The 18,714-nt window shown below is 43.3% G+C and overlaps 1 long non-coding RNA gene across 1 annotated transcript in view; it reads left to right on the top strand.

Annotated features, from left to right (window-relative positions):
* The first annotated feature begins 15,673 nt into the window (after positions 1-15,673).
* Positions 15,674-18,714, top strand: part of LOC142581825 (uncharacterized) — a 40,337-nt gene continuing 37,296 nt past the window's right edge. Inside the window, exon 1 of the long non-coding RNA XR_012828301.1 lies at positions 15,674-15,719. This is a non-coding gene — a long non-coding RNA (uncharacterized LOC142581825). The remainder of the gene's footprint in view (positions 15,720-18,714) is intronic.

Below are 18,714 nucleotides of genomic sequence, written 5' to 3'. Positions count from 1 at the left end.
GTCGGACGTATATGATGCATAAAATTGTCTTTTAGTTTTCAAAAGAATTTTCGCTAACACACATTTTCACACTCACTTCAAAGCAGGGAGGAATGACAGGAAAAAAAGGTTATCGCAGAGTTTGTGAGTATCACGCAATACAACATAAAATGCAATAACTAAACCATTTTATAACTAAGACATGTCTCTGTCGCTCTGATGGCATCCGGCGAAAACTGCCTCACCACAGTGACGCTGCTGTGCTCTCTAGAGTTACGTAAACTATTCAATAAATCAGATCGGCGAACACGCCAGCGCCACTTCCTGCGCGTTCCTTCCATACCGAATTGCAGAGAATCGCTCGAATTCCCTTGGTCTTGAATTCCAGCGCCTAAACTGGCAAAAGAACACGAAACAACGTGCACGTGTGCCTCAATCGATGACTTAACTCGAAACAACGCAGATAATGACGTTTTCCTAACGTATAGTAAATGTTTTCTCAAATTACGAGAAAGATTTCCTCCTGTGAAGTGAGTCTGCGCCTCTTCATTGACCGGTTAGGACGCGAAGAGCTTCTGCGAGCAACTATATAAGGCAATCGATGCTCGTGCGCTTAAAACAGTCTGTGTAATAGCCACGGAGCGCTAGCAAAGAGAGCACGTGATCGAATTAGAGAAGGCTCATTGGTTCGACGCGGTGATCACGGCTGCTTTTTTTGTCCCCACAAGAACGTCAGCATGAGCTTCCGGGCCACTGTGACTCGCCTATGACACGAGGTGGTGTGGTCCATTAGGCGGCTCAATATCCCTATTGCACTGCGCTGGTGTTCGGTGCACTCGGGACTGCAAGTGCCAATTCGCCTCGCGAGGCCCGTCCCCGACGACGTGGCTTAGTTGCTTTTCTTCTGTCGTTCCTTAAAGTAATATGAGTTAAAGTTACGTCGCAAAAGTTTCTTGCATAATAGGCCAGGGATGTGAAGATTTGAAAGGTTAGGCGTAGAACGCGTAGGCGTTAGTCACAATGTACAAGCAATTTTGTCGTCCTTTTCCTAACTTCATCTGGTGTCCGTGTCTCGTGCGGCCATCCTTTCGAACGATGAATTCTTGCCAACTCGCTCGATTTGCGGTTGTTACAAATGTTGAAGGTGTCTTCAGGTTCCACACCATGAAGGCAAATTTTATGAGCTCAGCATTCATTCACCAAGGTTGTTCAGTATTCCCGGACATCAACCATGTGTTAGGATGTGGGGCTAAGACACAAGGAATTATTAAAGTTCATGCGAGAGCACGTAGTCTGATAATGTATAAATATACAGAAATTCTACTGCAGACTGTGGTCCCGCCTCTTCCCGCGCTTATAACGCGTATTTATGTCCTGCTAGAATTTGTCCCGAAGCCGTATTAGCCAGGATTAAGGCTGGTTAGGACAAAAGTGGGATAATAAATATTAAAATTACATTATTTTATAATCACAATTATTTATCTCGTTAATTGATGTCCTTGTTGACAAGTCATCAATGGGTAAGGTGCACACAATTAAAAGAAACACCGAAGGGGTTATTTTCAGCATGACATGATTGAGGGCTTAACGTTTTCAGTTGAAAAAGACGACTGGCGAAACACGAAAAATACCACGCGTTGATGCATTCACCCACGCAATTCGTAGCACAGAGGAGCGCCTTTAAGCAGGCTCAGGAGGAAAACTCTCGAAAATTATAGATACTAACAGGTGAGAGTGTTACCAACTTATCTGTAATGCCCCTCCTGAGGGAAAGCGTAGAATTGGTGTTGGTATACGGAACGATGCGCCGATAGCTCTTCGCACATTGTTGAAAGAGTGAGGGGTGCACTTACCCCCTATGCCTAATTGATAGCTTTGACAATGCTTTCACAAAAGGTGACCCTGTATGAGGTCGCTACTTTCTCATGCGGCTGAGCGTGTAAACATTTTCTTTTTCTCTTTATTTTTCTTGTGGACTTTCTTCTTCGCCTGCAAGGAAAAAGCACGCTAGTTGTTCTAATTATATCATGATAAAAACAAACCTGTCCGCTGTCTCTTAGAACTGTATTCAACCTAACAATGGAGATCTTCGAATTATGACAGTAAGTGAGTTGGGGTAAATGTATCAATTACGCAATTTAATACCATTATCAGAAAATTACAGGTGGCTTCAATGTGAGGAACATGTATGTAGTTTCGTTAATGCAAAATGATCCATCTTTTTTAAAACTTGCTTCATGTTTGCTGAGACCCGCTTCAATATACTTATCGCAGGTCAGCGGGCGTAGGGGCGTTTATTTCTAAGCCTACACTTCATTGTGCAGCTATGCCCTCAAAACCCGCTTCAGGGAAAGGTTCTACGCACTAAGGTGACACGCTGATTGAAATAAAGAAGAACCAAGTCCCTCATAAATATACGGACGTTTACTCCCCACGCGTTACTTACTTCTAAAATATGTTTTCACACGATTTCTGCTAAACAAAGTTTCACCATCCCCATATAATACAGCTGTTCAAATTTCGCAAACGTTCTGACTCTAAATTATCCCGAAAAGATAAATGCTGTAGGTATGTTAGGTGATTGAAACATTTATTTACTCGTCTAAACCTTCGTTAATTGACTGCATGTTGAGTCATTAGAAAAAAATATTGCATACCACCGCCAATTTAATATGCACAGGCCCTTGAGGCGCTGGTTGTTTATGTTGCAAAATTTTACCTTTATGTGGAGAAAATTAGCAGTATATACAAGGAACACCGGCTGTGGGGTGCTCCATATAGAGCCGTGTTTATTCCTGGTTAACATTGTGGACGTTGAAGCGAACTTTTCTTGAAAAAGATTCTGAAAAGAAGCACCTACTTAAAATGTTTTTAAACAAACGAAAGTCCTGTCAGGAATTTGTAACCTTGTAGGGTAAAGCCGCGAAAAGACTTTCGTAACTCTGCACCCTCGGCGCGAGGACGGCAGTCAAATTAAAAAGTACCGAGTCGACAGAAACTCTAGAAACTAATTCCGGCATTTTATCTAGCAGTGAGAACACACATCTGTAATGTGTTTTATGTGGCTGCACCATTGCTGCATTACATTTGCTGTTGCGGCGTTTTAGTCCAACCATAGGCGTGATGAGAAAAAATTATGGTACATGAGACTGAATGGGCTTCATAGTACGATCAACTGTTATATGGTCAGCTCCCAGACTAGCTGTGGATGTGGGGACGGACCATAAAAAACATAAAATCGAATGCACAGGAGCTTTTTTACTTGGCTCAAAATAAGCTTATTGTGGTAAGCTTCGTTGTACCCATAGTCGCAGTGCACAAATCTTAATTTTTGAGAAGCACTTCCTGAAGCCCACCATTGCAAAAAAAGCAACAGTAGTATATGCTGAAATTCAGTATGAAACGAACGTTTTTAAAATAAAACTGCTGAAATCAATGGGATACGCTTGCTGCAACACAAAGCGCTTGATTCGAGGACCACAAACATATATTGACACAAGCTGATGGCGCTCTCTTTATTTTTTCGATGTTGGTAGAGGCAAGCTTACAGCGCCTCACATACATAATTCATGCTGATTCTTAGCACTAACATCACAATCCTTTCTTTTTTCTTTTTATAGAACACACAGAAAATGTTATTGTGCACCATGAAAAAAAAGGTATGAAAGTAGTTACGTTAATTTCGCCTTATTCCTAATGATATCTATCTATCTATCTATCTGTATATATATATATATATATATATATATATATATATATATATATATATATATATATATATATATATATATATATATATATATCCAAGGGATGTTTCGAAATGAGCTTCGACATTTTTATTTAAAGAAGAGATGGTACATATGATGAGCGAAACGATCACCATGGGAATCCACGCCCGTTGCTGGTTAAACGGCGGAAGGAGAGTCAGTGGAGTAGGAATTGCGCAGAGCGCCGGAGAAGAGAAAATGTTCCCTGAATTGAAAGCTGCACTCTTGGGGCGTCACGTCCAAAACAGCTGGAGCAGTCTGTGCGACAATTCCTTGCATCGCAGGGCATCGAGTTTTACCAGCGTGATTTCTTCAAGCTGATTTCATGCTACTACAACTGTCTCAATGTCGGTGGCGACTGCGTGTGAAAATAGGGCAAGGTGTATATGATTCACGATTCCATGGTGTATACTTTTTTTTTGGGGGGGGGTGGGGGGAGGGGGGGATAAACCTTGCCGTGTGAAATTAAACGACAAAACTTTGATTCGGAACGTACCTCGTATATATATAATTTATTTACTGTTAAGATCCCCTGATCGGGCAGTAAATAAAGAAGGGAACAAATGGTAACCACTGGTCACAATAATGAAGCACTTGAATATGGACTGCAAGAAGAGGTAAACACAGTAAACAGATGAGAACGAAAAAATCAGATAACCACAAAAGGAAAAAAGGCTTACTATTCGGGCTGTTGACAATACTTGTGTATTAATATCTGTTTATATTTTACAGAATTCATTACATTGATGATACGGTCTGGAAGTACATTCCAATCGGACACGGAAATCGGCAGAAATGATTTATTGAAAGCGCTAGTTGAAACATGAATGTGCTGAACACTGAGGCAATTAAAAAAAAGAACGTCGTGGGCGGCAGATCTAGGCTCTCGCTCCAATTGAGGAAAATTATAATATAGCTTATGAAAAAGGAAAAGGCTTGCTATGTTACGACGGGATGCCAGGGGGGTGAGACCAATCGAAGTTTTGATGTGAGGAACGCTCAGTCGATAATCATGTGTAGATGTTATGAAACGAGCAGCTCCATTATGTATTGCCTCTAGCGTCTGGATTAGGGATTTTTATGGGGTTTTCACATAGATGATGCGTATTCAAGTTTGGTAAGGATGAAAGTTTCGTATACGATTAGTCTAACCGTGAGCGAAGAAAACGTGAGGAATCGTCTGATGAAACCTAGTGATTTAGAAACGCTTGCAACAAGCGACGTGATCTGCTTTAACCAGCTTCGATTACTTATTACGATGCTGAGATACACTCTAAAAAACGTTTGCACTCTTTGGGGTATATATCTGCCACACAACAACAATCGTCATCTGCCTTGATGCGTTTCCTTTCTTGAAAACGCCGCGTCCGCTACTTTCCTGTCGGGAATGCTATGTCACGCTGATAACGCGCATGTCGTTCGTTACTGCGAAGTACCGGGCTCGCAGCGTTAAAGAAAGCAAACACATCAAGGCAAATGACGATTATTGTTGTGTGGCAGATATACACCTTAAAGGGTGCAAACTTTTTTAGCGTGTACCTATATCAAGTACAGCTTGTGATAGGATGATAGTGTTTATCATGCATGAGAAGTGTAGGTTAGATCGTTTTCGAGAGACGTGAACAAACTTACATCATGATATTTTTAACTGCATGAGCCAGGTCGTGCACCAATTCTGGATTAAGCTTAGATCGTCCCGCAGCAATGACTGATCGTGAATAGCAGAGATACGTCGGTAGAAAATGCAATCATCCGCGAACCGATGAATGCATGGTAAAATTTCAGCAAGAAGGTAGCAGCAAGAAATTCAGTGAGAAAGTCGGACGAAAGGGCAAAGGAAAACGCAGTCAGGCTTCGAGACAACAGGAAAAGGAGTAAAGTTGGCGAAAGCCTACATGATGCTCCACATAAAGATTACGAATAGGGATTTCTATTTGTTCCATCATCGTAGCCATCATCAGCCTATTTTATGTCCACTGCAGGACGAAGGCCTCTCCCTGCGATCTCCAATTACCTCTGTCCTGCGCCAACCAACCTGCGCCTGCGAATTTCCTACTTTCATCGCCCCACCTAGTCTTCTGTCGTCCTTGACTGCGCTTCCCTTCTTTTGGCACCCATTCTGTAATCCCAATGGTTCACAGAATACCTAACATACGCATTTATTGGCCTGGCCAGCTCCATTCTTTTCCCTTAATGTCAGTTATAATATCGGCTATCCCTATTTTCTCTCTGATTCACACCGCACTCTTCCTTTCTCTTATTGTTATACCTATCATTCTTCGTTCCATCACTCTTTGCAAGGCACTTGTTATCGAGCTTCTTGTCAGCCTCCATGTTTCTGCCCCATACGTTAGCATCGGTAGAATGCACTGATTGTACATCTTTCTTTGCAATGCTAGTGGTAAGCTTAATTCCAGTCAGTATCTGACAATGTCTGCCACATGCACTCCAGCTCATTTTTATTCTTCTGTAAATTTCATTCTCATGATCAGGTTCCTCCGTGAGTAATTGACTTCACAGTCTCTAGATGCTGACTGGCGATCTTGAACTGTTGTTCCCTTGCCAGGCTATTACCTTTGTATTCTGCATATTAATCTTCATCTCTACTGTTGCACTCTTTATGTTAAGTCCTCAGTCTTTTGTTGTAACTCTTCCCCAATGTTACCGAACCAGACAATGTCATCTGCAGACCGAAGGCTGCTGAAATATTCGCTGTTGATCCTCATTCCTAAGCATGTCCAATTTAATAGCCTGAATTCTTCTTCCAAGCATGCAATGAATAGCATTGAAGAGATTGTGTTTCCTTGTTTGAACCCTTTTTATATAGGTATCTTCGTACTTTTCTTGTGCAGAATCAATGTAGCAGTGGAATCTCTTTCTTACGTTAGAATTTCGAATATCCCTTACTTTCCCCTTATAGATCTGTTGTCACAGTTTAGGAAATTCTCTCTGATCACTTGAGTTGCTCACTTTCAATCTCTGTCGTTTCTTTATGAGTTCTTTCGTTACTTGGGAGAGTTTACCTACTAGTTGCGTTAATTCTTACTTTAACTGCTGCTTCTGAAGCCAGTCTAGTTAGGGATTCGTTCATTACCTCAATGCCATCCTCATACCTCTGGTCTAAGGCTGAATATTTGTTTGCAAGTACCAGCCTAAATTGGCCTGTTTTGCCTTAACTGCGTCTAGGTTGACCTGTTTCCACTTCACCAATTTTAACGTTTCTCTCCTCATACTGAGTTGAATCCTAGACCTCACTAACTTATGATCACTGCATTTTACCCTACCCAGCACTTCTACATCCTGCACAACGCTGCGATTGGCAGAAAGTATGAAATCTATTTCATTTCTTGTTTCACCAGTGGGGTTTTTCCAGGTCCACTTTCTGTAGCTACGCTTCTTGAAGAAGGTGTTCATTATTCACGCCTGTTCCTTTCCAGAAATTCTACCAACATATCTCCTTTAGTGTTCCTAGAATCAATGCTGTAGTTGCCAAGTGTTTTTCAACAGCCTGCATTTACAGCGAAGCTGTATATGGCTAGGGTCCTGCGCAGTTTTGTTCTCCTTGAACAAAAGCAATCATCATCAATCGATCATACCCCCGAACGCATTAATACTCCCGTAAGCGAGCAAATAATGCAATGGCTCATAGCCCCGTAAGGCAGAGGCTGCAAGCACTCAGCAAAGTGAAGCGAACAGTACTTGAATTCTTTAGAATCGCGCATACAACATACAGAAGGGCATTCCGAAAAGTGTCATCATCAATGGCTCATACCCCCTTGAGCAATGACTCATACCCTCATGTGCAAGCAAATAATGCAATGACACATAGTCCCATGAGATTCATGGCTACTCACTTTGTGTGAAAGCTGAGATGACATTACCCTTGTTGCCGTTGTCGGTGATTTCCATATGGATGTGTCGACACCAAAAAGGGAGCGGTTTACGTGTTCACTGTTGCAGAGATACCCCTTACGATGCCACACTGGTATGGCCCTACCGACCATCCAGCGGCGTACGTGCATCGATTTCACATTGTCAAAGAATATGATTGCAGTGGCGAGGAAAATAATGACCACCCATTGAAACAATAGATGAGTTTGTACCTTTCTTCAAAATTATGTGTCACCTCCGTGTCATGTGCTAAACAGCTTCGCTGGTCAACCACCTACACAGAGTGGAATGGCTCATGATTTTTTTCCCCACTTTTGGATTGAAGTCGCCTATGACTACAGTATGGTGAGTTCGCGCTTTTCAAATCGGGAACTCCACATCTTGATAAAACTGCTATATTTCATCATTGTCGTTACTGGGTGTTGTAGCGTATGCTTGCGTGCACCCTTATTCTATACTTCCTATTTAGTTTTAGTACGACTACTGCTACCCTCTCATTAGTGCTGTAGAATTCGTCAATGTTGCCCGCTATGTCCTCATGGATCAGGAAACCTGCCCGGTATTGCTTATTTGGGGGGGGGGGGGTTCTTTATAGCATAGGACTGGGCTATTAGTCAGCACTGTAAAAGCTTCATGAGTTCTTGTAATCTCACAAAGGCCAATGATATCCCAAACAATGCCTGGTGGTTCCTCAAAGTTCTGGTAAGCTAGCTTCACTCGAGAGCACTCGTGTATTGTACGTTGCCAGGGTTGCTATATTAACTGCAACCATATGAGCCAAGCAATAAAGAAGCATTACGGTTAATCCTGTTAAAATATATTTTGGTCATTTATTTATTTTGAAGTTGCGTGCAACGTATTGCATGGAAGAAATTATTATTATTATTATTATTATTATTATTATTATTATTATTATTATTATTATTATTATTATTATTATTATTATTATTATTATTATTATTATTATTATACAAGAACACAACTGGTATAATGCTGCGCTGTTAATAACAGAAGCTGCAAGGAGTCACAATACGAGATATTGCCGAGCTACTGTTACCAAAACAGTCCTAAGCTTTACGAAGGAACTGATCCCATAAGCCTCCTTATAGTTGTACTTTTGGCGCCGACAAAACCTTTTGGATTAACTCAGAACCGTGCGAACTCTGTCGATGTGTAATTGCGAGAGTCTAAAAAATAGAAGGGGGTGGGAAGGGGGGGGCGGAAGGGGGGGAGTAGTTTGAGGCGTCGTTGTGTAGCGCAATAGCTGTACATAGCGACTTAATTTAACCCGAAGCTGCACCCAGAACACCAACGAAGGCGTCGCAACAAGCACTATGTATTTAGCTTTCCCGGAATATTTCAGCAATCCTCATCTAAACCACTAGGGCATTAGACCCCTCTGAAACCGTTCGTAACAACGCTTACACGCTTTCATGGTGAATAAATTATGAATTACTGCGCGAAAAACCATTGTTGGACTGAATGCACGTGCTAGCAATTAGTATTACTACGTCCAAAAGTCAGTGCCCAACAAAGGGCAGAGATTAGCGCAGGCACCACTCCCCATAAGCAGCGGCGGAAACACGGCCATGGCCGGGCGTCGCGGGCAGGAGGCCGCGACGTATGGCGTAACGCGGAATGGCGCACCCACCAAGCGACGGTTAAAGAAAACAACATCGTAAATGCAATAAAAGACCGTCGGCATGCAGACGAGCGCCCATAATGTGACCCGAGGTTTTTATTTGCACATTGTATACACGCATGGTCATGAAATGCAGACCTCGCGGTCAGGGTGTTATTTAAGATAACGACGCCATTCTGCACAGAGCTGTTGCTTCCGCTAGGTTGTTTCATGATTACAGCCGCTATGCTGCTTCCAGGGTTGAGCAGGTAACCGGGGCGAGCTGCAGGAGCCAATAGGAGGCGCTGTTGCCGAGTGGATTCATGAACCTAACTACACTTCTCAGTCATAGAATCATTGAAACACACTGAGACGCTCATTGCGATTCGTCGGATATTAAAACCTTTTATGTCACATCTACGCCGACCCGAAATTTATATTGCAATTTTTGAAGTAATTGAGTATCCTCGCACCAGAGGAAACGAGCACAACCGCGTCCCGAACTACAGAATGGAATTCCAGGAAAGGCTGCCCAACAGCTCTACTGCCGAAATGTGCAAGTTTGCTGCAGCTAAAGATGTCCAGGCATGGGCATCTTTAGGCGAAGAAGTATGGTCGGAATTTCGCATAAATTGAGAATGCAAAGGCTCAGCTTCTGTTGCGCGCTGACCAATCAGAAAAGAAACTGGAAATGTTTTGTGCACACTTCTTGAGACAGAAGCAGCGTAAAGCGTTTTATTTTAGCGGAACGAAATGCTGTGTAGATGCCCACGAATATACCCATGGCGCGAGTAAACGCCTTTTCAAGTGAAATGCAGGTACACTTGCTCAATTTACGATACAGAGACTCTTATTGCGAGGCTGCTGAAAAGTGTGTCTGTGCACAGGTTTCGTGGGAGCGAACTGCAGTAAAGCGCTCGTGCGGAACTAATCGAGAGTTATGAAGCACTGCACATACGGGTCACGTAGGGCAGTGTATGTTACTATCATTACGACTACTCGCGTCTTATCAGCAGTTTTGTTAGCCAGTCATTATTCTTGTTACGTCTACAGCGCATTCTCTTTCACAGACCACCAGCTCATATTTCAAAAAGAGTGTTGGGTAAGCGTTCTTTTTTTTTTTACGTGAGCATGACTTTCCCTTTGTGCTTGCTCTGCCTACCTAAATATATGTGATGTCAGAAGGATGAACTTAGCGTAAATGAGTCGAGAAAACGGCTGCTTTGTCAACGAAAGCGGAATCTTTTTTTGTATGTGAAATCCTTGGTGCCTTTTTTTTTTTTTTTTTGTCTGCCCCGTCAACGCAATCTGTGCGAAAGCGTGAAAAACTGCCGGAGCCAACCGCTACACTTCCGTAATAGCCTGCCATGCTAGTCGTGTACTGAAACACGCGATAAGAAAGAGAACTGCTTCTCACAAGCCGATTGTGCCTTCAAGGCGAAAATTGTCGTTGTCGACAAAGAGTCGCTGTGGCGTTACGTTTGCTATTTTTTTACTGAATCCTTTCATTCCATTTTCTACAGCACTGAACGCCTTTCTGTTGGCTTTGAATGACAAACGCACTTTGTAACTTGATACTGCATTAAAATTCTGCCCCACCAAAGAAGCGGACGGTGCGTGCCAAAGTGATCCTGGTACCAGTTGCGCGTAATAAAAACAGAATTGAATTTTCGCGTTTGGCATGCCAAAACCAATTTTATTATCGGGCACGCGGCAGCGGGGCACTCCGTATTAGTTTTGACCAACAGGAGATCCTGAATGTGCCCCCAATGCGCGTGACACGTGCGTTTTTGCATTTCGCCCCCGTCGAAATGCGGCCGCCGCCGCGGCCGGGATCGGATCTCGCGATCTCGTGTTTAGCAGCACCACACCATAGCCGCTAACCCACAGCGGCGAGTCCATAGAAATCGTACACTCGCTTCCTCATACGTTGCTGTGATCGCCGCTGCGACCAAGCTGTTGTTTCTAAAGCAACGTTGCTCAGGTAGTACATGGGCAGGTTATCGTTAGATCGGGATACTCTCACAAATTTACACTTGTTACTATTAAGTTCCATTCGCCACAGTCGCACCAAGTACGGACATTGCTGGTCGGCCTGCAGCGGGGTTATATCATTTTCTTTAGTTATTTGTCTGAAGATTGCAGTCATCTTCAAATAAGTGTATGCCAGATGTCATTGCTGAAGCTAAACCCTTACGGCACATTCACACCGAAAGCGGAGCGTCTAAGCGGACAAGCGGATTTTGAAAGCGGCGAGGCGGCAAGCGCCCGCGCCTGTTCAGACTAAAGCCCCTCCATACACTGTGGCGCGTGGATGTAGGGGCTTTAGTTCAGACCAGCCGGGTTGTCAATTTCAGGGACGTGCCGCCATCTCGCGGCACTTTGGGTTTGTACGCGCGCTTTCGACATTTTTTTCGTCGTGGGTTGGCGCGCTCCCGTCCGCTATCTACTTCTGCAAAATGATGAGCTCCGAGGAAGAAGACGAGATCGTTGGCATGTTACTCGCCACTTGTCTAGTCGCTTTTCAAGATTTGTCAAAGCGCAACAAAAGACAAGGTCAAAAGAAGGTAAAAAGCGACGACACGGCGCCGTGTCGTCGTTTTATACCTTCTTTTGCCCTTGTCGTGTGTTGCGCTGTAACAAACCTTACTATGAATCCAAACCAACTGGCCCAACTTGCCGTTTTGGCGCTTTTCAAGAACAGAAGCGCAAAGCTCAGAGAAAGACATTTGTTTACATTCGTTCACCAGCGCTTCTGCCGTGTCGGGTTCTGACTGGCTGCGGCCAAAGCGGCCAACTTGTCCGTGCGGAAAAAATCGGTCCGTGCGTGACTCAGCCAAGCGGCCGCGTATTTTCCGCAAAGCGGAAAATCCGCGGTTGCTTGGCCGGATCCGCTTCTCCGCTTGCCCGCTCCACCTAGGGTGTGAACGTGCCTTTAATATACGACGCAGATAAGAAATAATAAGGATAAGGTAATACCCCAGCAGGGAAGCTTGTGAAACATCGGACTGAACGTCGCTATGAGCTGAGTTATTACCCTTAGCTTTTACGAACGTGAAAATATTAAGGAGAAATGACTCAACCTACTTCAGAAGGTTACGATTAAGGCTTAATTTACATATTTTATGAAGTAAAACTACATTACATGCTTTGTCAAAGGCTGTCGAAAAATCTAAAAAGATGCAATCAGCAAGAGAGAATGGTCAAGCATTTAGTGTAGTTTGCAAGTAAGTGTTAATTGCGATTCACATAAAAATAATTTGCGAGACTTTTTTTGTGATGGCGCAAAAAATGAATTAGACTCAAGAAAATCCGCAAGGTTAGCAAAAACGATATGTTCTACTAATATACAGCAGGTACAGGTTAATTATATGGGACGATAATGTGTAGGTGGCGTGCTGCTGCCAGATTTTTCCAAAGGATTTTTTCTGTTTTCCATTCAGACGGAACAGTGGTTATTGCTTGTGCGTGTATAGGATTGTGAGCTCTAGATTTCTGGCCTGATGACGTGGTTTCCTTTCATTTGTTTACTGCGTGTATCTTTATATTGTTCTTTCTGCTATGCGAAAATGAGTAGCCGGCACCATTATAGGGTGACTACACCTTTTTTTTTTATTGTCGTTCCAATGGAAAAAAATTGCAGGTATGTTGAGCCATTGCTAAAATATTTTAGTTAATATAATGGAGCAATACGAGCAGATGTTTTCAGAAATATAGCACAGGTGTTATCAAAGCCGGGTGACGATAGTGTCTTCAATAAATCTATTAGTCGAATTACACCACGAACTTCTACAACCACTGAAGACATAGTTATGGAGTTATAGCAATCGAAGACATGCATTTAAATATCGCCAATGCGCGCGAAATTTTTAACAATATTCAGGAAAGTTGCGCATAGGTTTTTTAAAACAGCGTTACCAGAGCACTTTTTAAAAGCGATAGAATAATTGGAAAGCCAGAGTACGACGCACCAGAATTTTTTTTTACATTTGTTAGCACAGATGGTAACGTAGTGAAGAACGATTCTTCAGTGAATACGAGTTCGGCTACATAGGCGTTAAATGATAATGCGTACAATTTCCAACGTGAGTCAGTGAGTGATTGCGTCGCAGAATGATACGGTCTTTTTATGATGGATAGCCGCTTTAGATGATTGTGTTACGAAGGCGCGCGCAGGTTACAAGTTATAGTAGGGGTTGGAATGCGTTTAATTATTAAAGGATTTACCTCTACCGAAAATATATTCTACGTTGACTGCACAATACGATTATCAAAATCCCCCAAGCAAATGTTGAGCAATGCATTCAGCTCTTTCTTTATTTTTTCAAACGTTGCGGGGGGGGGGGTGCTTTCGAATAGCCTTAAAATATTATTTTGTTGCATTTCGGAAGTTTCAGTAAGAGAGTATCAAGGTGGCTATTTAGTATTAAATGGTCGCTAATACCTGGTAAGTAACGGATGACAGAGGCACAATCAAGACCATTGGTCAAATAAATGCAGAACGCTGGCGGAATTTGATGTTACTCTTGTGGCTTGGGTTAATAATTGAGTTAACGATAATGAAGTACAAACTCTCAAGAACTATTTTGAATCAGAAGAGGATGATAATGACCGAGGTAGACCGCTGTTCGAAACGAAATTAGGAATATTGAAGTCACCGAAGAAAAGAGGCGTAGGGGAATACTTTGTCGTAATTGAACTAATCACATCGTGCAAGACATTGGCAAATTAACCCCAGCTGCTCAATATGTAATTTGGAGGCTCTCAGTTCAGCATCATCATCACCATCATCCTGGCTACGCCCACTGCAGGGCAAAGGCCTCTCCGATATTTCTCCAACTACCCCGGTCATGTGCTAATTGTGGCCAGATTGTCCCTGCAAACATCTTAATCTCACTCACCCATCTAATTTTCTGCGGCCCCCTGCTACGCTTTCCTTTTCTTGGAATCCAGTCTGTAACCCTTAATGGCCATCGGTTATCTTCCCTCGTCATTACATGCCCTGCCCATGCCCCTCATTTCTTTTTCTTGATTTCAACTAAGATGTCATTAACTCGCGTTTTTTCGCGCACCCAACCTGCTCTTTTCTTATCCCTTAACGTTACACCCATCATTCTTCTTTCCATAGCTCGTTGCGTCGTCCTCAATGTAAGTAGAACCCTTTTCCTAAGCGTCCAGGTTTCTGCCCCGTAGGTGAGTTCTGGTAAGACAGAGCTGGTTATACACTTTTCTAGAAAAGGCTCTCACTACAGCGTGCCTCAAAATCAAATGGCGTTTGTGGCACGTAAAACCCCAGAATTTATTTTATAACGGTCATTTTGTGCACACGAAAGCTCACTCGATAAACGGATGCGTGATATTCCAAGTTCACCTCACTCGCCGCACTGATATTCAGTCGCAGTGTTATCCCTTGATTTGCATGAGTAAATATCCAATTAATACTCTCATTATCAGAAAACGCCTCCCATGGGGCTCACTTTGCTAACAGGAACATTTTCAGGCGATCCCGTAATAGACTTCTCTCATATATATGTAAAAAAAGAAAAAAAAACGTTGTTAGGGAATGTTCCCCTACTTCCAAGTTATCTCGATATAATCCTCGCAACACTGCCCGATTTTACCATATTCAGCCGCACATAACGTCGTCGATGCGATGCACGTGGCAGCACCGAGCGATTCCGCAGGAATGTGGTAATGACGCGGAGGGCATAGCTGACGGCGAACGCATTAGAGTGAATGCGTTCCCGCGCGATCGATAATGGCCATGATTTGGAAGGTTACGCACGTGGAGGAAGAGACAAAAATATGCAGACGGAAGCCGAGAAGCCACGGAGCAGGCTTTCCGCAAGACTTACGGAAGTTACTGGAACGGCGCCACTCAAGCGAACCCTTCTCACACTAAGGATCCAACACTCCGCTTCCTAGCTACATCGCCAGTAACGCTGCGGAAGCTCCGAAAGGAGTGCGGTCATGGGAGTGTCACTGTGCGCGACTCGAAGTACGGTTATTTTGTATCGGTGACGCCTTATACGGAATGTGTGCTTCATACATTGCAAGCACAACTTGCCGGTGCAATGTTACGCCAAATGACGTATTAATTGGGCACCTTGACGCGTGCGGTGTGGCACGTACTATGTTCTTGTCGCGAGCGAGGTTCGCGCGCTGTGTTCCGCGGTCGCACAAACGAGTCACCAGCTCGTACAGTGATGGATACCTTCAGATCTACAAGTCCTTGCGTGTAATAAACAGCTCATATATTTGAAGCTTACTGTATGATATAATTTTACATCAGATTACATGGTTCGTCTTTAATCTTTAATTTCGCTTTTGACGCGCTTTTTTTAGGTCGTGAATGCCAGCACTTATGAAAAAATTACCGCCCCTTCCAGTCCACGAAGATGGTCGTGAAGTTACACCGAGCGTTACACAATGCAAGTCAAACTTCGCAAGCAGTCCATATTGTGAGTCTTTTGTTTCACCATTCTTTTACCTCATTGTAGTTTTTTCAGTAGGCAGCTTCTTCCTCATGAGTACGCACTACTCGTACGCCTGAGTAGTAGCTGGGATGGAATGTGCGGAACCACTAATTTAAAGCTCCGTTTATTGAGAGCAAGACCGACCACTGGAAATGCGGGCACTGCAATAGTTTTGACGATTGGTTGGATTGGTTTTACGATTGACGTGGCTACCGACACTTCTTGCTGGCGCACGAAGTAGTGGCAGCCACGCGCTCCTAGTATCGCGTTTTAATCGCTCGGCACAGTTCGTTGGCCGCAAACCGCCAGCATAAAATTTGTTTCTTCCGCAACACGGTGGGATCAATCGTCGATAAATTCGATGCCGATGTGGCTCTATCACCGAACATTCACCGTAAGGCAACCCTATAAGTTTCGCATATAAGATATCACTCTCACAGGGGGGAAAGTGGTCACTCGAATCCTTTCCCACTGCTGAGCTCTTCTTTTTCACTGTCGCTAGGTCACGTGGCCCTTTTTAGCGAAGTCGGAATACGATGGTACAGAGTCCGCATAAACAGCCTCGCTGTAAAGGTCTCTCTAAAGCTTTGCGCTTTAGTTCGTGGGTGCGGCGCTAGACAAGTTGTTCATCTAGCACACGAATGATGTGCGGCCGATGAATTTTTCAGACATTCGTCTTTTTGGCTTAGAACAAACTACCGATCTGTTGTTTAACTCTAATCCGCCTTCGCTAGTTCTTTTTTGTGGCGATCATCAACCTCATTCTGCGTCAAGTTAGGCCATATTGTCAGAGCATTACAAGTGAAAGTAACCGTACAGAATAATTACGCGTGGGTAATTATACTGCTAGTGCCCAAAAGCTACAGATCGCTTGCCAAGATCACCACAGTGCCACAGGTGACCGTGAAATCCATGATTTTTCGTTTAGTTGGTGCACCTTCAGTGTGAAAAGGAAGATTAAAAAAGAGCAGAAGGAAACAACAAAAATTTTATCTCACAACAATGTTGTACTTTCAGGAATATCACAGTTCTGCTGCAAAAATACCGGCAACAACAAGGACACAAACAGCTATAACTCACTGCATAAATTTAGGTGGGCAAGGGTAATCCTGAAATGCATTTCTTAGTTCGGACAGACTGCTGTACACTTTTGATGTTCGTGATGCACATGACTACAAGAAGATAAGAATTCTTCAGAAGGGGATAGAATGTATATTTATTTATTTATTTATTCATTTATTTATTTTCAAGCCTCACAGGTTCCATTAGAAATATTAGGAAACGGGGGTATCAAAAATATATTTACAAGCAGAAGCGTTATAGAGTCAGAATGAAAAAATACTACGGACACACGTGAAAAAAAATGCCTGTAAGAACACGGGAAAGATTTACAGCAGTTAGCGATGCGCAAGTATGGGTTGAACAAGCGAGAAATAAGGGAAAAAACATAATAGCAGAAAAATGCTCATAAAATTGTGGTGGTGAATTTATATCCAGATTTTGTAAGGTCGCCAATGTGAACGACATTATGAGGAAGGCCATCCCACAGCTTAATCAAGCGAACGTAAAGTTGGTGTGCCGAAAGCGCGTAATTTCTGCCGTGGTGCCCTATTTGGGGGGGGGGGGGGGTCGAGGCGGTTGTGGTGAGCAGCGAAGTGGCACATATGTAAAGATACATAGGCGTAGGTCGCGTGCAGCATGCAACTGGCTGGTTACATAGGCGCTTTATTAGGGGTGATGATCGCGCTTCCGAATTATGCGCGTGCCAGCAACTGCAGTCGAGTAGCCCGGTCATTTGCCTCCTTATATACAGAGGCACATTCCCATTCGGGAACGCATTCCAGTGCGGGACGGCGTCTGCCACCCACATGCAAGAGCTACACTTCTTTACTCATTGCGCCATGTCAATGGATCCACATGTAAGCTGTGTCAGGAGTGCGTGTCAAAAAAAGAAAAGGAATTCAACGCCGGACGACGAGAACAACAAAGAAAACAAAGCGCACCAATATGAAGAGGCGAAAGAGGAATGAGGGAAATAAGCGGGTGCCACTGGGCATCTTTTGCACGTTTATTTTTACATTTCTAGTTCACCTATAGTTCTTTCTCAGTAGAGGTAGCTCACTTATGCCATGAAGTGTTGCCTTTTAATCCTCTTTCTTTAGAAATGCACTTTATCTCACCGTTTGGCAGTGGTTACGTGCAGAAGGCGTCCAGCAGCCATTCACTTGTGGCACGCACTTATTTGGCTCATATTTATCCTTATATTCTGGCTTACTAATATCCACAAATTGCACGAAAACTAAATAGCCCCTATAGGCATTCTTTCACATGTTCACAATCACGTATGGAATGGAATGGAAAAACTTTATTGCTCTACATCTCAGAGAGATTGGCGGTGGGCCGGTGTCTTCATGTTTTGAGTCCTGGCCGCCTCACAATCACGTAACAGTCACAGTCGTGTAGCACGTATTGAGGAACAGAAATCAAGATCGGGAGGTTTTCATCTCGCTCAACAATTTTCTCATTGACACTTTTCATGAACCTATAATATTTGGTAAGTTGATTAAGCAATTAAGACTTATATTCTAATTAGCCTGAATGAAAAAAAAAATAGTTTGAGTATCTCCCACCGACGGCAAGCAACATTACCTTTGTTCTGTCCAGCTACGTGACATCTGCATATTTTTAAACCCTGGATAAATTTAGCTGAGACATCCTGTATATGCTATACGCTCCTTGAAGCTGAGCACGGCTTAAAGGAATAAGATGCGTTACTGTTCGCACCTATCACTAAAATTATTGCCCTACGTGACGACAGTTTTTTTTTTTGCTTCAAACTGACGTCGCATAGTCGCTTCTTGCAAAGACGGATGACTTGCATTTCAGGAGCCCTTCATCTTCACTCCACTTGATGTGAAAAGACAAGAAGTCAAGTCTTCACTGATCCTTGGAACACACTGCTGAAATAGGATGCATACTA

The sequence above is a fragment of the Dermacentor variabilis genome, chromosome 5 (genome assembly GCF_050947875.1).
Source record: "Dermacentor variabilis isolate Ectoservices chromosome 5, ASM5094787v1, whole genome shotgun sequence".
In the NCBI taxonomy this organism is placed as follows: Eukaryota; Metazoa; Arthropoda; class Arachnida; order Ixodida; family Ixodidae; genus Dermacentor; species Dermacentor variabilis.
Note: the sequence above shows the minus strand (reverse complement) of the source record. Positions and strands in the feature narration are given on the sequence as shown.